This window comes from Amphiura filiformis, chromosome 10, assembly GCF_039555335.1.
Source record: "Amphiura filiformis chromosome 10, Afil_fr2py, whole genome shotgun sequence".
In the NCBI taxonomy this organism is placed as follows: domain Eukaryota; kingdom Metazoa; phylum Echinodermata; class Ophiuroidea; order Amphilepidida; family Amphiuridae; genus Amphiura; species Amphiura filiformis.
The window spans coordinates 55,140,351-55,156,583 of record NC_092637.1 but is presented as its reverse complement, the minus strand read 5'-3'; positions in this window follow the sequence as shown (position 1 = coordinate 55,156,583).

Below are 16,233 nucleotides of genomic sequence, written 5' to 3'. Positions count from 1 at the left end.
AACTAATTAAGCATGAGAACACATTACGCTGAACGAAGATCGAACGAAGACATTGCACTGTACACATTGCATGCAAATTAACGAAGCTCGAACGAAGCTATTTTATGCCCGGCTATTATTAAAGCCGGCGAAGGTCACTTGTCACATGATCAATTTCCTTCGTCGAACGAAGTGAGCGTACACATTACAAAATTAGCGTACACACACAAAATTAGCTAGTATTCCTTCGTCGAAACAACCTTTTTAGCTTCGTTGAACGAAGCAATTTAATCTTCGTCGAAGGAAGAAAAGTGTGTACACATTAGGAAAAAACAATTTTTTAATCTTCGTTCGAGGTTTTCTAATGTGAACAGGGTCTTTCACAGTGCTGTGATATGGAAATGATCTGTGTTTGATTCATAAAGTCTTGATGATGAAGATGATGATGAAGATGATTAAGATGATGATGATGATGGTATTACTCATGCATACATAAGTCTAGTCATTGAGTAAATAGTAAAATAATAAAAATAGCACTTCATACTTTCCCATGAATCTTATTTATTTAATAAATGACAAGACACAAAAAATATGTTAATTGATTTACAAAGTACTCCTCTGTCTGAAGTGCAAGACTGCCATACCTCGGTAACACCACACTGCATGTTACCCATAATGCAATTTTATAACCGCAAGGATACCCGATTAAGAGTGATAAGATAGGTGGTCTACAGAGAAGATATCTTGCACTTCCCACAATGCATTTCTTCCATTTCAATTTTCTGGTGCAATATGGGTCAATAGTGACAAAAAGTACCTCAATGAATAGAGCACATCCAGATCTAGCAAAGTATGTTTATTTCATGACTATAGACTCATGTTCAGCCAGTCTATACTCAACATGAAAACAAAGGAAATCTGTAAAGTTCTTAGAGCTACATGTCATTTGCTGTCATGAGGTGATGCGTCATGTTGCAAAGGATTATGGGAAGGGAAATATAATTAACACTGATTTCTTTATGGGATCTACAAAAGTACACAGTTTTTGTTGTGGATAACTGGTAGCTATAATAAAGCTTACTTTGAGAGTTGCCTACAGTCAACTACTGATTATCAATGAATTAACAAAAGGGAGTTGACTTTTGATCTTGTTTTATGACATCAAATTCAATTGACTTGGAGTGATTTTTGATAAAGGATGGCTTTGTTTGATAACATGGATATGATTGTCTTAAAAACATCCGCATTGCTGGAATAGGCCTGTGCATGAGATCAGGTCTGTATGCAGGGGCCTGATCCCATAAAGGTCCACTTTTGGCTATTTTTAGTTTGTAATAAAAAGGTCCAAAAGTAGAAAAAAAAAGAAAAATTGACGATAGGTCCACTTTGTTTGGTGACAAGGCGTTCTAAAAGTGGGGAAAAAACTGAAAAAAAAACCCCATTTTTAGGGGTTGTAAAGTCCACTTTTTACAAAAAATCTGTGCAAAGGCACTTTACATAGAAAGGTCCACGTTTTGGAAGTCCACACCCCCAAATTGATCCTGCATACGGGTATGCATGAGATCATTTTCTCTTCATCATTAGGCCAAATAAAAAAATAGACATGTTTCACGTCCCCTCCCGCTTCCTTTTTTGAGGTTTCTTAAATTTTATTTTTATTTTTTTTAATTCAGTTATAACTTTTCAAAAAATATGTCTAGGAAGTAGAACTTCTATAACATCATTTATATATTTTTAAATGAAATTGGAAGACATGCAGCTCTCTGTTCTGTTCATTTTACTGCTGTACATATACTGGACACCTGAAATTAATAACCATTTTGTTAGTACTTCCGTTAAATTTTTGTGGGGCCCGTCTGTAGGTTTTCTTCATAAAGTTGATCTAGGCATGTGTTAGGCAAAAAAAAAAAGGTTTGTCTCAAAGCTCACGAGTGGTTTGAAAACAAATCCGAAATGCTATTTTTTTTTTTTATTCCGACTTTTTTTAATGGTATTTTGAGAAAAAGTCTGATTTTACCAATTTTTCTGGAAAAAACTAAAAAAAAAATTTTGAAATAAAAAATGTCTGTATTTCTTTTTTGTCAAATCGCGCGATTTTACAAATGCACGCGCAAGCTTTGAGACAAACCTTTTTTTTTGGCCTTATGTACAGAAAGGGCATTCCAAGAAATCCAGTACCCTCAGAATTTGGCCTGATTGCAGTTAGAACTTAGCAATTAAACTAACAGAGTTTCTCCCAGTAGTCAGGCATGATTCAATCAAGTTGTAAAATCCAAAGTTATCTCAGCAGTTTTTTCTTTAAGTTAAATTTGCAAATAAAATGCAATAAAATGCTTGACAAAGTAAAGCTATGGTGCCACTGAGGAGCTAATCAACGGCACTTTATTTCAGAGGAAGACACTTTTATGATACTTGATTGGTTGATGGGGAGAAGTTGGAACTTGATGATGTTCTTATAAATGAACATTTAGAAGATTTTATGACGCCTATGCAAACTGTGTGAAGTTTGAGATATGAGATGTCTCTGTCATGAGGACATCGAAAATGTCTTCTCATGGTAACTGATATTCTACTTGGTGCTTGAAAAATTACTATACCAAAATTGGCTTAGAAAAAGGGGGTCATTGATATACCATTAACCCGGGGGCACTACAAGATGAAATGGATAAAGGTGTAGGGCTGGCACTTTTGCAGTAAGGGGCATTCATTGAGACCAAAAAGTAAGAAATATGGGGTCATTGGGTGAGAGCATGATTGGGTCATTGGGTGAGAACATGATCTTTTTTTTAAATCGAACCTTTGGGTGAGAGCCGAAACAGCGCCACAGAAACCACGAACATCGAATTTCTAGTTCTAAATAGCTTCAAATTGCAAAATAAGTAATAAAATCAGTGATAAATGAAATTTGATGTTCAAATTGAAAAATAAGGGTCTTTGGGTGACAGATCAAATGGACAAATAAGGGGTCTTTGGGTGACAGAGCATGTGTTCATAATAAAATATTGGGTTTTTGGGTGACAGCAACGCTGAAAAAGGGGGGTCTTACATATGCGTCACCTCCAAAGTGGGAGTGACCCCCGGATACCAAATGGCCGAAAATGCGACTCGGGTTTGCGGCACATTCCCGTATGATCACATTTGTACCTGCAAAGCCCTCTCCCCGCCCCCAAGTTTCCTTCACCTATGTGGTTGATTGGTTTTCAAAATCAGTGTTTCAGGTGACATTTCGTATCACTTGAAATTAATGGTTACTCAAATACTATCTGCTGCCACCCAAGTTAGTAACAGTAGTCCTGCCAGCTTCTAACACACCAAATGACCAGTTGCCAAAACTCATCAAGATGTGGCAAATCGGCCTGCCAGGCTAGGGTAAATGACTTTGCAAGTAGCACAGTTTTTAAAAAGCCTAAAAAAACATGATTCTCTCAATTTGGTGGAAGAACACCTTCATAAAATGAATAAACTTCCGGTACTTTATGACTGGTTATTATTATATGCATTGCTACTGCAATACGTGGATTTAGGGTTTCTCTACCGGAAGTCAATTTGTGCCGAAATTCCTTCCCACAATGCAATAGGCGTATTGCATAAAGGAGATGGATTAACCTCCGAACTGTATCTATTGTTATGCAATACGCTTATTGCATTGTAGGGAGGAATTTCGGCACAAATTGACTTCCGCTAGAGAAACCCTGAATTTGCGTATTCAGAGCAATGGGGTAGCCAAGATTTTTTTTCAGAGGGGGGATTTGGGGCAAGGTAATTTTCAGGGGAGCAAAATTTGACAAAAACTGATCACAAAATATTGTCAAAGTGGTCAAAAAAGATCTAATAATATTTAAAAAAATTGGCGGGCAGCATTCAGGGAGCAAGACAGGGTGGGCAAGATTTTCTAAAGGGGGAAGCTGTCCCCTTGCCCCTGGCTATGTCACTGCTTCAGAGAGGTACTCCTCCACTCCGGCCTGGCGTACACTTACAGTACCCCTTTTGAAAGTAAGTCCACTGGGGCAAATATCACAGCACAATTTTCTGAGCTTCAGCAACCCATATTCAAGGAGCCCAATTTGTGCATAAAACTGTGGTGTTGGCAACACTGACTGAAGAAATTAAAGTAAACCTAAATGCTGGGTCTAATTCCAGCAATATATTTTGTTTGCTGAATCTCAGTACCAGTCCATTTATCTTGTGCTTGCCTATTCAAAGAACCCAAAATGTGTCATGATATGTCCGATCTGAAATAGGAAAATGAGGTCACAACACATTGCAGAAACTCTATAGACTTTGTCAAATGGTGGTGTTGGTGGCAGCCCTCGAATTAAGGATCTGAACGGGCACGGCAACTTTTTTAGGGCAAGTTGATAATACCTTGCATTTTCACTGAAAAAGTCAAGGCAGCACAGCAGTTTGTAATATTTCAAGAGGGCATCTTGGCAACTGTTGAAAATTTGAGAAGGGCACCAAGGCAATTTCTCAAAAGTGAAAAAAAACCACACACAAACATAGATAGATGATTTTATAATGAAGGGGCAGGACTGGGGCACTGACGGCAACTTCATTAGAGGGCACGGCAAGTGACTGCCTTGGGTAAAGGACATATTTTGAGGGCATTACGGCAGTGGGGATGGGCATCCACGGCAAAATGCCATGGGTGCCGTGGGTTAATTCGAGGGCTGGTTGGTGGCAGTGGGGAAATCAGCATCTTAATTTTATGAAGCTCTGCCAGTTGGGGGGAGGGGTGTCCATCTACCCGGTATTTTGGACAGGCAGTTTGCCATTTACCAAATGTTACAATAGGTATAAATATGGGGTCATTCAAAAAGTTCTACCTCCACGGTTATATCTCTATGCTGGTGTTTATATTTTTCATGATGATAACCTATGGTCGTATCTAGCTGATGAGAAAATTTTGTGTTTATCTTTTTTCCGTTTGTTGTAAGCTAAGTAAAAATGAAACCAGGATTCAGGACCGTGAAAACAGGCAAAATCTGAACATTATCCGAAGTTACCATAAAAGTTACCATCAAAAAAAAAATTGGTGGATGTGTCTTTGGGAGCTGACGGTGTACCAGTAATAGGGGGGTCTTTTGGAGCTGTGAACTAGTAAAATGGGGGGCTTTTGGAGCTGTGAACAGTCAAAATCAAGGGTCTTTCTTGGCTTTCTGGTTGAAAATTGCCTAAAAAACCCAGAAATATGAGGCATAAGCAGTTCAGCGGTCTTTTAGCGCTGAATTACCAAAATCGAGGGTCTTTCGGAGCTCTATTTTGGTTAAATTTAGGGGTCTTCGGAGCTGCCAAATAAAAAAAGTGGCTCTTTAGGGGTCTTTCGAGCTGCAAAATCCAAAAGGTAGATACACCCCCCAGGAGTACCCCCACCAAAACCAGGGGCTTGGGGTGTTAGGTGTCGACGATACTGATGATGGAGCTGAAATATTTCCTACATCAGTCAGCCCAAGTATACAATGTGACATTTGGTAGGCAACCTTGCCCTGCTGACAAAAAATGCTTTCATTTCTAATGGCATAGTTCAATCACCCTATCCAGCTCTTAAGGTGACCTCATATTACAGGGTATGAGTTTATTACCCTACACATTCAAAGGTCATCTACAAGTACATTGGGATTAAGGAACCTTGCCGTGAGAGATGAGAGTACTGTATACCCTGGTGCTGTGATATATTTTGTTTCATCCTAGCCTAGCAGGAAACAATTCATTGTTTCCATGTGGCCTATAGACTTCATATTACATTATCACCTTTAATGAGAACATGAAAGGAAACATGCTACTCTGTGGTGGCTACAGATGACACCTAGAGATGAGGCTGGATATACTCCCACAATGCTTTGCAAAATGTTCTCTTGTTACTACAGCTGTCGCTGATCATCTTTTAGGAGAAAGCAAAACTTTATAGTTGTCTAGCTCCGCGACTTGTCCAAACTCTAGCGTGATGGGGATCTACGGTTTTGCTGGAGCTCACAGATACAAATAACCAGAAATGTGAAGATAAACTACAGTTTGGTGCCATTCAAACCGCACCAGTCCAGTGGCGTGTCCAGGGGGGGGGGGGCTTTGAGTGCTGAAGCCCCCCGCATTTTGTTAAAAATCATGTAAAATCAGCCGTTTTTTTGGCGAATTTAACCATTAAGCCCCACACATAACTCTGAAAGAGGGGCTGAGCCCCCTGCAGGAAAAGATCCTGGACACATGCACCACCATTAAAAATGCACCAGTTTGGTCCCATTCCAACCGCAGCACTATTCAAAATGCACCAATCTGGTGCCATTCAAATCGCACCAGTCTGCCATTTAATCAGCACCAGTCTGGTGCCATTCAAATCAAAGGGGGAGTTTGGTTGAGAACTAGAGAGGCAGCAAAAATGTAATACTTTGAATATCTAATCCCCGGGGGGGGGGGGGTACTCAGTACAAATGACCATACGGGGACGTGCCGCAAATATGGGTAGCATTTTCAACCTTTTGGTATATCAATGACCCCTTTTTCAAAGCCTATTTTGGTATATGATTATGAATGGGTCCTTTTTTCAAAATTTTCTCAATTTGTAAAAAACTAAGACAATTTGGGTTAAATTCGGCCGAAAATTTTGACTTTTGGTATATAAATGGGTCCAAATTTCATGAAAAATTGGTATATTTATGGGTCCACTTTCAAATTCTCAGCGGCACGTCCCTACCAAAACCAAACTTGAGTACCCCCCCGGGATCTAATCCCAGTTGAAATCCATACACACTCTATGACAGCGTTCAAGATTTGACTTACGTTTGGTGGACACGCGTGTGAAAAAAGTATTTAGGGGTGAAAAGAACCAAAATTCTTGAATGTTTATATGTTTCCAAGGGTAAAATGTCATCTAGTTTCAGATTTTGGCACTTAAAACTCCCTATCTTTTATAGATTTTGAGAAAAAATCATTTTTGGGGTGACAAAAATTTTGACTTGCAGATTTCCTGTGAGTATATGAACATGAAAACTATCAAATAGTGCCTAATTTTCTATTCTAATTGTGTAACAAGGGTACAATTGTGATATTAAAAGCATTGAATGGGATCCATATATTTCTTTATTTTTGTAGCAGGGGTAGAAACTTGAGGGTTCGGGTGACAATTGATTTAGAAAAATATACAATATTCGCATCATTTTCAATTTGAAAACGCCATATCTCCACAATGGTATGAGCTATAGGGATGCTTTAAGTGTTTATTTGCTCAGTATTTCATTAGCTAAATGGTGATATAACAAACAAGTAAGCTAGATCTACAAAAAAACAAAATAACTTGCAAAATGCTACCCCCACCCCTAAGGATTTTGAGGGCGTGAAAAAAGTCACAGAAAAAAAAAAAAATAAGTCCTTCAAAATTGGGAGGTTTGAGGCTAAACAAAAGACATGTTGCCCTTACCAATGCCTCCCTCTAGAGCAACATGTTTTTGTTTAGCCCTGAGTATCCCCATTTTGAAGGACTTATTTTTTTTGCTCCAATTTTTGCTCCAATTTGGGGACTTCGGGCAGAAATATGCCTGTGCAGTGCTATGGGGAAAATTTTGAAGTTGATAATTATGCATTTTTTATGTCAGATTCAGTTTCTACACAAAATTTCACCCTAGAAAATGTTCCTTTAAGTAGGATATCTTTCACTTTAAGTTTCCACCATTCTGTCCGCCAAACGCAAGTCAAAGCTTGAACGCTGTCCTATGGAAGATGTAACCTTAATCTTCCAACACAGGTAGTGTGAATTTCAAATAGGACTACCTAATTGGGTGACTCCATTTGAAATTCACACTCCCTGTGTGGAAGATTTTGATCATGTCTTACATAGGTGGTGTATGGATTTCAACTGGAATAGTCCATTATCAGCAGCTATTTTGGTGTGAAGCAAATGGAGCAATGCATTGTGGGTAGGAACAAATACCCCTTGAGAGTAACACCCATACCTTATATGGAATAATTTGCAGGAACATGAAACGCGGACATGTCGCAGCGATAAACACGAGTAATGTTGCCCCCTGCCCAAGATGTAATTTTGCGCCACTGTCAGTAGCATTAACTAACTGGCCGTGTTACCGGCAAAGATTTTAAACATTGACTTGATGCTACGGATATTTGGCAGAAACAGCTGAGCATTGGTTTGCAGAACAAGAATGAGTTCAATTTGGCATATAGGGTGTGGGAGATTCAGGCCTCAGAATTAGCTTAACATACAGATACCAACATAATCCAATGCACCGAAGGAGGGTATAGGGAATTCAGGAAGCTTATTCCGGGAAATTTGGTTTGGTTCCTTGTAAATAATGATTTTTTCCCAGGCCTGCTACGGTGCCCCATGCCTTTGCTTTGAGTGCTCCACCTTGGGTGCCACATGCCTTTTCTTGGTGCCTCTTCAAATGTGTAACTTTGTACACATTCTTCTGCATGTGATTGCCTTGGTGCCCTAGCATGATTTAGCTGAGCCTTGAAAATGCATACCTGCCAACTACTCCGATTTTCGCGGAGTTACTCCGATTTCCCGAGTTTTAAACCCCCGAAAATCGGAGTACTCCGATTTTCTGAAAAAGAAAAAAAATTTTTTTTTTTTTTTTTTTTTTTTTTTTAATTATTTTTTAAATTCTTTTCCAAAGTTTTCGGCGACTTTAAAGAACCACTGGACCTATTCTGAAGTGCTAGGATCATTCACAGTTAATTTGAAAACAATTGGAAAAAATTACAAAAAAATTACAGTTTGTTATCCTTAATATGCAAACCACTAACTAATGTTTACCTCTTCATCTAGCACATATTATAAAATGCATGGAAAACCAATGCATGTATAATATTGTGATAGATGAAGAGGTAAACATTAGTTAGTGGTTTCCATATTAAAGATAACAAACTGTAATTTTTTTGTAATGTTTTCCAATTTTTTTTTCAAATCATCTGTGAATGATCCTAGCACTTCAGAATACGTCTATTGTTCCAAAGTCAACAAAAACTTTGACATTTTTTTGTTAAATGTTTTTTTTTTTCTGAATTTTTAACTTTGTATTGTGCATCATATCAGTGTCCTATCAGTCACGTAGGCCCTGTTATAAAGCCAAAAAATCGCTTTAATGAATGATCGTTATGTACAAAAGTATAGGAAACTGCATTTTTAAAAGCACATTTTCTATGTGAAGGAAGCATATTTTTCAAACTTGTAAAAACAAGTCCCAGAATGTTTTTTCACATTTTATCAAAGGTTGCAGTCATCAAATATGTGTTGAAATTGTTGCCAGATATGGAGTATAAATCCCTCCTCAAATGCAACCTTCAGAATAGGTCTAGAGGTTCTCAAGTTGCCAAAACTTTGAAAAAATTAAGAAAAATGGATTTTTTTTAAAATTTTCACCTTTGTATTGTGCATCATATCAATGTCCTATCAGTCACGTAGGCCTTGTTATAAAGCCAAAAAATTGCTTCAACGAATGATCGTTATGTACAAAAGTATAGGAAACTGCATTTTTAAAAGCACATTTTCTGTGTGAAGGAAGCATATTTTTCAAACTTATAAAAACAGGTCCCAGAATGTTTTTTTCAAATTTTTTCAAAGGTTGTAGTCATCAAATATGTGTTGAAATTGTTGCTAGATATGGAGTATAAATCCCTCCTCAAAGTGTATAAAAGCCTAGGGCTTCATTTTCACCTTGTTGTTTTTCTATAAAATGTGTCTAATGTGAAGGGGCTTATATGGGTTTTTACAGTGTAGAAACCCTCTAGCTTTAGGGGCTTCGCCCTCATTCCCCTGACCGGGCTTTGCCCCTGACCCCACCAAGGGCCCTTAAGCTGGCCCCTGGACCCCTCGCCATCAGAGGCGATACTACTTGGCGCCGCGCCTCACGATCGCCATGTACTCTGTTTTCTAGGTTTTCAATGTTGGCAGGTATGAAAATGGTGCTCACATAAAACAAACTTACTCTTGGCCTAGTCTTTGTCAAAGACTAACTCGCAATCCGGGGGGGGGGGGCAAAGCACCAAGTATGGTTTCCGCATAGTGCGGCCAATATGGATTCAGAGAGAGTGTGGTTCCCAGCAGGGTTGTAGGCGCCGGGAGCTTATTCCTTGATCACTGGCGTTCACTAAAAAGATTGTGCCCCGAGCCAGCGCTCTAAAATTGGAGCCTGGCACTTAACTTGCACTAGTTACAACCCTGGTCATTACTGTGAATCTGTCTTGTGGGAGGGGGGACAATCAGCCTAATTTGTCAAAAAGTGGCTGAAAAGAACAAAAAATGGATAATTTTGCCGAAAGGTGCAGGGGAGATGTGAGTCCCCAGGAATGACTTCCATGACCCTTGTTCCCAGTAGTTTCTCTCCATATGGGTAATAGGTACACGGTCTGTAGCACATACTACATTTGGCTCCACACCCAATGTGGTAAAATTGTGAGATTTAATACTCTTAGTTCAAGTGACTTGAGCCACCCTGAACCAGCTGATAGTAACTCATTCTTCAAGGTAAAATGACATTAAGCCCGAATGTTCGTGTTTACCTGTGTAATTGCGGCACAGCTGAGGTGAAGCCTGCTTCGCCGCAGGACACGGCAGGTTGCGGCAGTCGTATGAAGCCGGGCAATTGACTATTATGCCGTATGGCATCCGTGATTACATAAAAGAAAAAATCATTAACTCATGATCTTCAATGTCTTGAGTTAAGATGTAAATTAAAACCATGTTTTAATAGTTTTCTTTCTATTCATTACCAAGGTTGCTAATTATAAAAGGAAACTTGTTAATTATAACGAAGTAGAACTTGGTGCTGTTTGAAATTAAATTATTACATAAAAGAAAAATGATTAGTGCCAATTTTGTATTGATATAAAAAAAATGGTAATTGAAAAATTAAGACCATCATGGTTTGTATGGTTCCCTTTGAATATTACCAAGGCTATCCATGAGATTGGTTAATTACAGCAAATGTAATGGAACCAAAATGCAAGGATGAAATGTTCAGGGCATAAGGCACTTGAAACTTGATTCTGAGTTTAGCGTCCACCGCCCGCGTTATGAATTTTGTGCCGCGTTTGAGATTTTTGCAAATCAGAAAGAAAATTTGTTCTGCAAAATTTTTAAACCCCTTCAACAACTATAGAAAGCCTTGAGAACTATTAGATGAATCCATCTAAATATTAATTAGCATTAAAAATATACAGGTTTTTGACCCTTGCTCTATCCAATTATTTCATTTATACCTTTGGGATACCAGGGTAGACTGGAAGAAATTTCAACCTAGCCAAAATGTTTTTACCAGATGGACATTGTTGATGTTGTAAATAATTTAACTAGGAAAGACCTAGTTTTGACAAATTGGTGTCAAAAATTTATCTCATAATGTTCTGCATGATTGTTATTTTTGTATGATTCGACCCCCCCATTTCCCCCATCCTCAAATACTTTGGAATACATTTAGTTTGTTTTAAAACTTGAAAAACAAAAAGTAAGATAATTATACTTTTATAAATGTTTATGTGTGTTTGTGACATTATATTGTGACTGGCGATACCCAATTAGAATGAACAAAAGCGCATAAACATTGGTAAAAGGCCTCTGATAATGAAACCTTTGAAAATAATGAATAATGAAATAGTTGCCTCATTATGAGCTGAAAAAAATGGGACGCTAAACTCAACATCAAGTTTCAATAGCCTAACAGATATTGTTCACTTATGGGGACTCGGGGGGTCACTCATTGAGTGTGTGCAGTGGTGTCAATCCGTCTTGAAATGTGTGGGGGCATATCAGATAAATCATGTTGTGGGGCTAAAATATCACTGTAAAATGTGTACAAAAACAATATATTGCATACAATTCATGTTAAAGAATTTGAACATATTAAACTGGGGTCTTACAGAACAAGACCTACTAAACTGGGGTTATAAACTTTCTGAACTAGGCCTTGGGGTGTTAAAGAACTTGAGCATCCCAAGTGGGGTCTAAAAGAACTAGAGCATTGCAGAACCAGGGGTCTTATAAGAACCTGAGCACACTGAACACGGGGTCTTAAGAATTTAAGCATTGCTGTGAATTAGGGGTCTTATAAAAAGTGGAGCATGCCAAATGGGGGGAGGGGGCAGTCTGTTCTGTTCTGGGGGTTTTAGGAGTAAGAAATGGAGCCTAAAAATAACTGAAAGCTACTGAAATAGGGGTCTTAGGAACTGGAACATGCTGAAATAGGGGGGGCTGACCATCTTGATGGCAACACCTACATAATAGACTGCCTGAGATTCCAATTTATAATAATGAGTGGCCCCAGGGAAGTTACATGATTTGTCGCCAAGACGACTTCAAATGCCCATCTTTCATCTGTTGCAGAGACCATATAAATATATGGCCATCTTCAAATTGTGTGCTTTGTAAGTCTGTAATAGAGACTGTCCAATTGTCTGTCCTGGTGATTTGGCCCATTTATTGTGCATACCTTCCAAATTGGCTTTAAATTAATCATGTTAATGTTCTGGCTGGACTAATTTCAAATGATAACATATCGTGCGTTATGTTTCTTGCTTATGTTTTGAAATAAAGACGGCAATATCATCCGGTATCTTGCTGTCCAGACAACGATTCTGTTTCATTTGCGTTGCTACTACACGTAGCTCAAGACAAGATTTGATGTTAATGATTTGCGCACAGCACGCCATGATCGCCATCACGATATTTACTAACTCTTCCCAATCTTAAGTTAATATACGAAACTTAGAAAGCCGACCTCAAAAACCTGTGAACCGATTCTAGCTATGTTTGTACTAATTTGAATCCTTTTTTCTCTTAAATTTCAAATAAGGTCATGAAAACGCAAAATTCTGAAATTTTGATGCTTATTGGGAAAATTTTGAATTGTTCGACTTGGATCGATGATAGTAGATCAAGGGTTAACATGTTATAATGTGCTACTATGTCACAGCAGGATAGGGAGGATAGGGTGTGAGTATTAGGCTTGATGGCTACACACTCAAGGTTTCATCTGCTGACGATTTAGTTAATGATTTGAAGTACATGATTGTGTTTAAATCTTGCCTTCGGTTATTAGAAAACAAAACAAGTTAGGTAGACATCTTGTCTTTGCCATTGTTTTACAGGCTCTTCCAGTTAAAATTGATACACCCCCCCCTTTGGAAGATGTGACCTTAATCTCCTTCACCGGTGTTTTAAGGTTTCATATGGAGTCACCCCCATTCTGGTAACCCCCATTTAAAATTCACAATCCCTGTGTGGAAGATGAAGGTTGTCTTCCGAAGGGGGTATGGATTTCAACTAGAATCGCTTTCAGGTATCAGGGGCGGATCCAGGAATTTTTCAATAGAGGGGGCGCCGAGCCACCGCCGCCGCCGCCGTGGTTCGGCGCCCACACAAAGTCAGGCGCCGCTCTGCAAAAATACAGAGTCAGGCGCCGATCTGCAAAAAATAGAGGGGGCGCGCGCCGAGTGCGCCCCCCTCTAAATCCGCCCCTGGGTATAACTTGTGTTTGGTCTATGCATGGTCTCCCTGTCAGTCCAAAACACCGTCAATCCGAACCAACATCAGTCCGAAAATCTCATGGAAGTTAGAGCTAGGGTTAGGGTTTTAACATCTTTTTCAATTAGATTTTCGGACTGACAGGGGTTCGGATTGACGGTGTTTTGGACTGATGGGGTGTACCAGTCTATGCAGGGATAATGATAGCATTCAGTGGCCTCTTCATCCACTGCTCCATATTCTTTGTGTCACAATTTATGATTAATCAGGTTTTTACACTTTTTGTCATTTTTTGTCTCGCCTGAATGTTCAGGGAGAGACTTAGTAATCACTATGGTGTGTGTGTGTCCGTGTGGGGGTGTGTGTGTGGGGGTGTGTGGGGGTGTGTGTGTGTGTGTTCGGAAAAAGCTTGTGAACGCGTTATCTTGAGAACCGTAAGTGCTATGATGATGAAACTTTATAGGGGGTAGCATGACCAGAGGGTGTCGACCTGATTAGATTTTGAGCGCAAAATATGGTAATTAAGTACCTAATTTGCATAATTTATGCGTAATAAGCAAAATACCTTGTGAACAGCTTATCTGGAGATCCGTATGGGGTACAGTGACGTAACTTGGTGGGGAGTAGCGTGGCCAGATGTTCTCGACCTGATTAGATTTTCAGCGCAAAATATGCTAATTAAGTACCTAATTTGCATAATTTATGCGTATTTGATGCGTATCAAGCAAAAAACCCTTGTGAACAGCTTATCTGGAGATCCGTATGGGGTACAGTGACGTAACTTGGTGAGGAGAAGCGGGGCCAGAGGTTCTCGACCTGATTAGATTTTGAGCGTAAAATATGGTAATTAAGTACCTAATTTGCATAATATATGCGTAATAAGCAAAATACCTTGTGAACAGATTATCTGGAGATCCGTATGGGGTACAGTGACGTAACTTGGTGGGGAGTTGCGTGGCCAGAGGTACTCAACCTGATTAGATTTTCATGAGGTCAAAGGTCACATACAAGGTCAAAGGTCAACTGAGGTCACCAAATCTTTTAATAATTAATTTTCAACTGTGCATCACATATCCCAATAACAGCTTGATCGGTCATGTAATTAAGGAAATATGACGACTTTAAGATAGTCGCTTTCTTTGTAAAGTATAGCAAAGTAGCACTTTCAATGAGTGATAACTCGTAAAGGAAGCATCTTTCTGTTGTGATTTATTTGATGAAATAGTTCTTTGGTATTGCCAAATTTGATTTTTCAGCGCAACATACTTTTTCCAATTTCGTGAGGTCAAAGGTCACATACAAGGTCAAAGGTCAACTGAGGTCACCAAATCTTTTAACAATTAATTTTCAACTGTGCATCACATATCCCAATAACAGCTTGATCGGTCATGTAATTAAGGAAATATGACAACTTTAAGATAGTCGCTTTCCATGTAAAGTATAGCAAAGTAGCACTTTCAATGAGTGATAACTCGTAAAGGAAGCATCTTTCTGTTTTGATTTATTACTTTGATGAAATAGTTCTTTGGTTTTGCCAAATTTTTGGAAGGTCATTACTGGGTCATCCGAGGTCACTCAGGGTCATCTGAGGTCAAGTTATTAAAAACTCGTATGGGCATGAAACTTGGTGGGTACAGTCATCATTTAAAGCCAAATTTTTGGAAGGTCATTTTGGGGTCACCAGGGGTCATCTGAGGTCAAATTAGTAAAAACTGTCGTATGGACATGAAACTTGGTGGGTACAGTCAACATTTCAAGCCAAATTTTTGGAAGGTCATTTTGGGGTCACCAGGGGTCATCTGAGGTCAAATTATTTAAAACTGTCGTATGGACATGAAACTTGGTGGGTACAGTCAACATTTCAAGCCAAATTTTTGGAAGGTCATTTCGGGGTCATCTGAGGTCAAATTAGTAAAAACTGTTGGATGGACATGGAACTTGGTGGGTACAGTCAACATTTAAAGCCAAATATTTGGAAGGTAATTTAGGAGTCACCAGGGGTCATCTGAGGACAAATTAGTAAAAACTCGTATGGGCATGAAACTTGATGGGTACAGTCAACATTTAAAGCCAAATTTTTGGAAGGTCATTTCGAGGCCACCAGGGGTCATCTGAGGTCAAATTAGTAAAAACTGTCGTATGGGCATGAAACTTAGCACGAGGGGTACAGTCAACATTTAGAGCCAAAATTTTAGAAGGTCATTTCAGGGCCACCAGGGTCATCTGAGGTCATATTAGTAAAAACTGTTGCATGGGCATGAAACTTGGTGGGTACAGTTACCATCGGCCAGATAATCGTGCCCAGCCGATAACCGCCAAATTCATTTACCTCTCTACCAACAGTTATCGCAAAAGCAGGCGGTCACAAAAGCAGGCGAGACTCGTGGTTCGAGAACCGCCTTGTTTAATAAAATGTGTGATATTGACAGGATGAAATAAAACTGAACTGTGCTGACTGGTAGTGATGAAGATGATGATGATGATAATGCAAGAGAATGATAATGTAAATGGAGATGATGATGATGATGATGATGATGATGATAATAATGATGACGATGGTGATGATGATGATGACGATGATGATAATGCAAAAGAGAATTAGAATGTAAATGGAGAAGATGATGATGATTATGATGATGATAATGATGATGATGATGATGATGACGATGATGGTGGTGGTGATGTTGATGTTGATGCTCCTGATGAAATTGATGTTGATGATGTATTTTGAGTAGGAGGAGATGAACGAGAAGAAGGAAGAATGTCAGGAGAAAGCAGGAGAA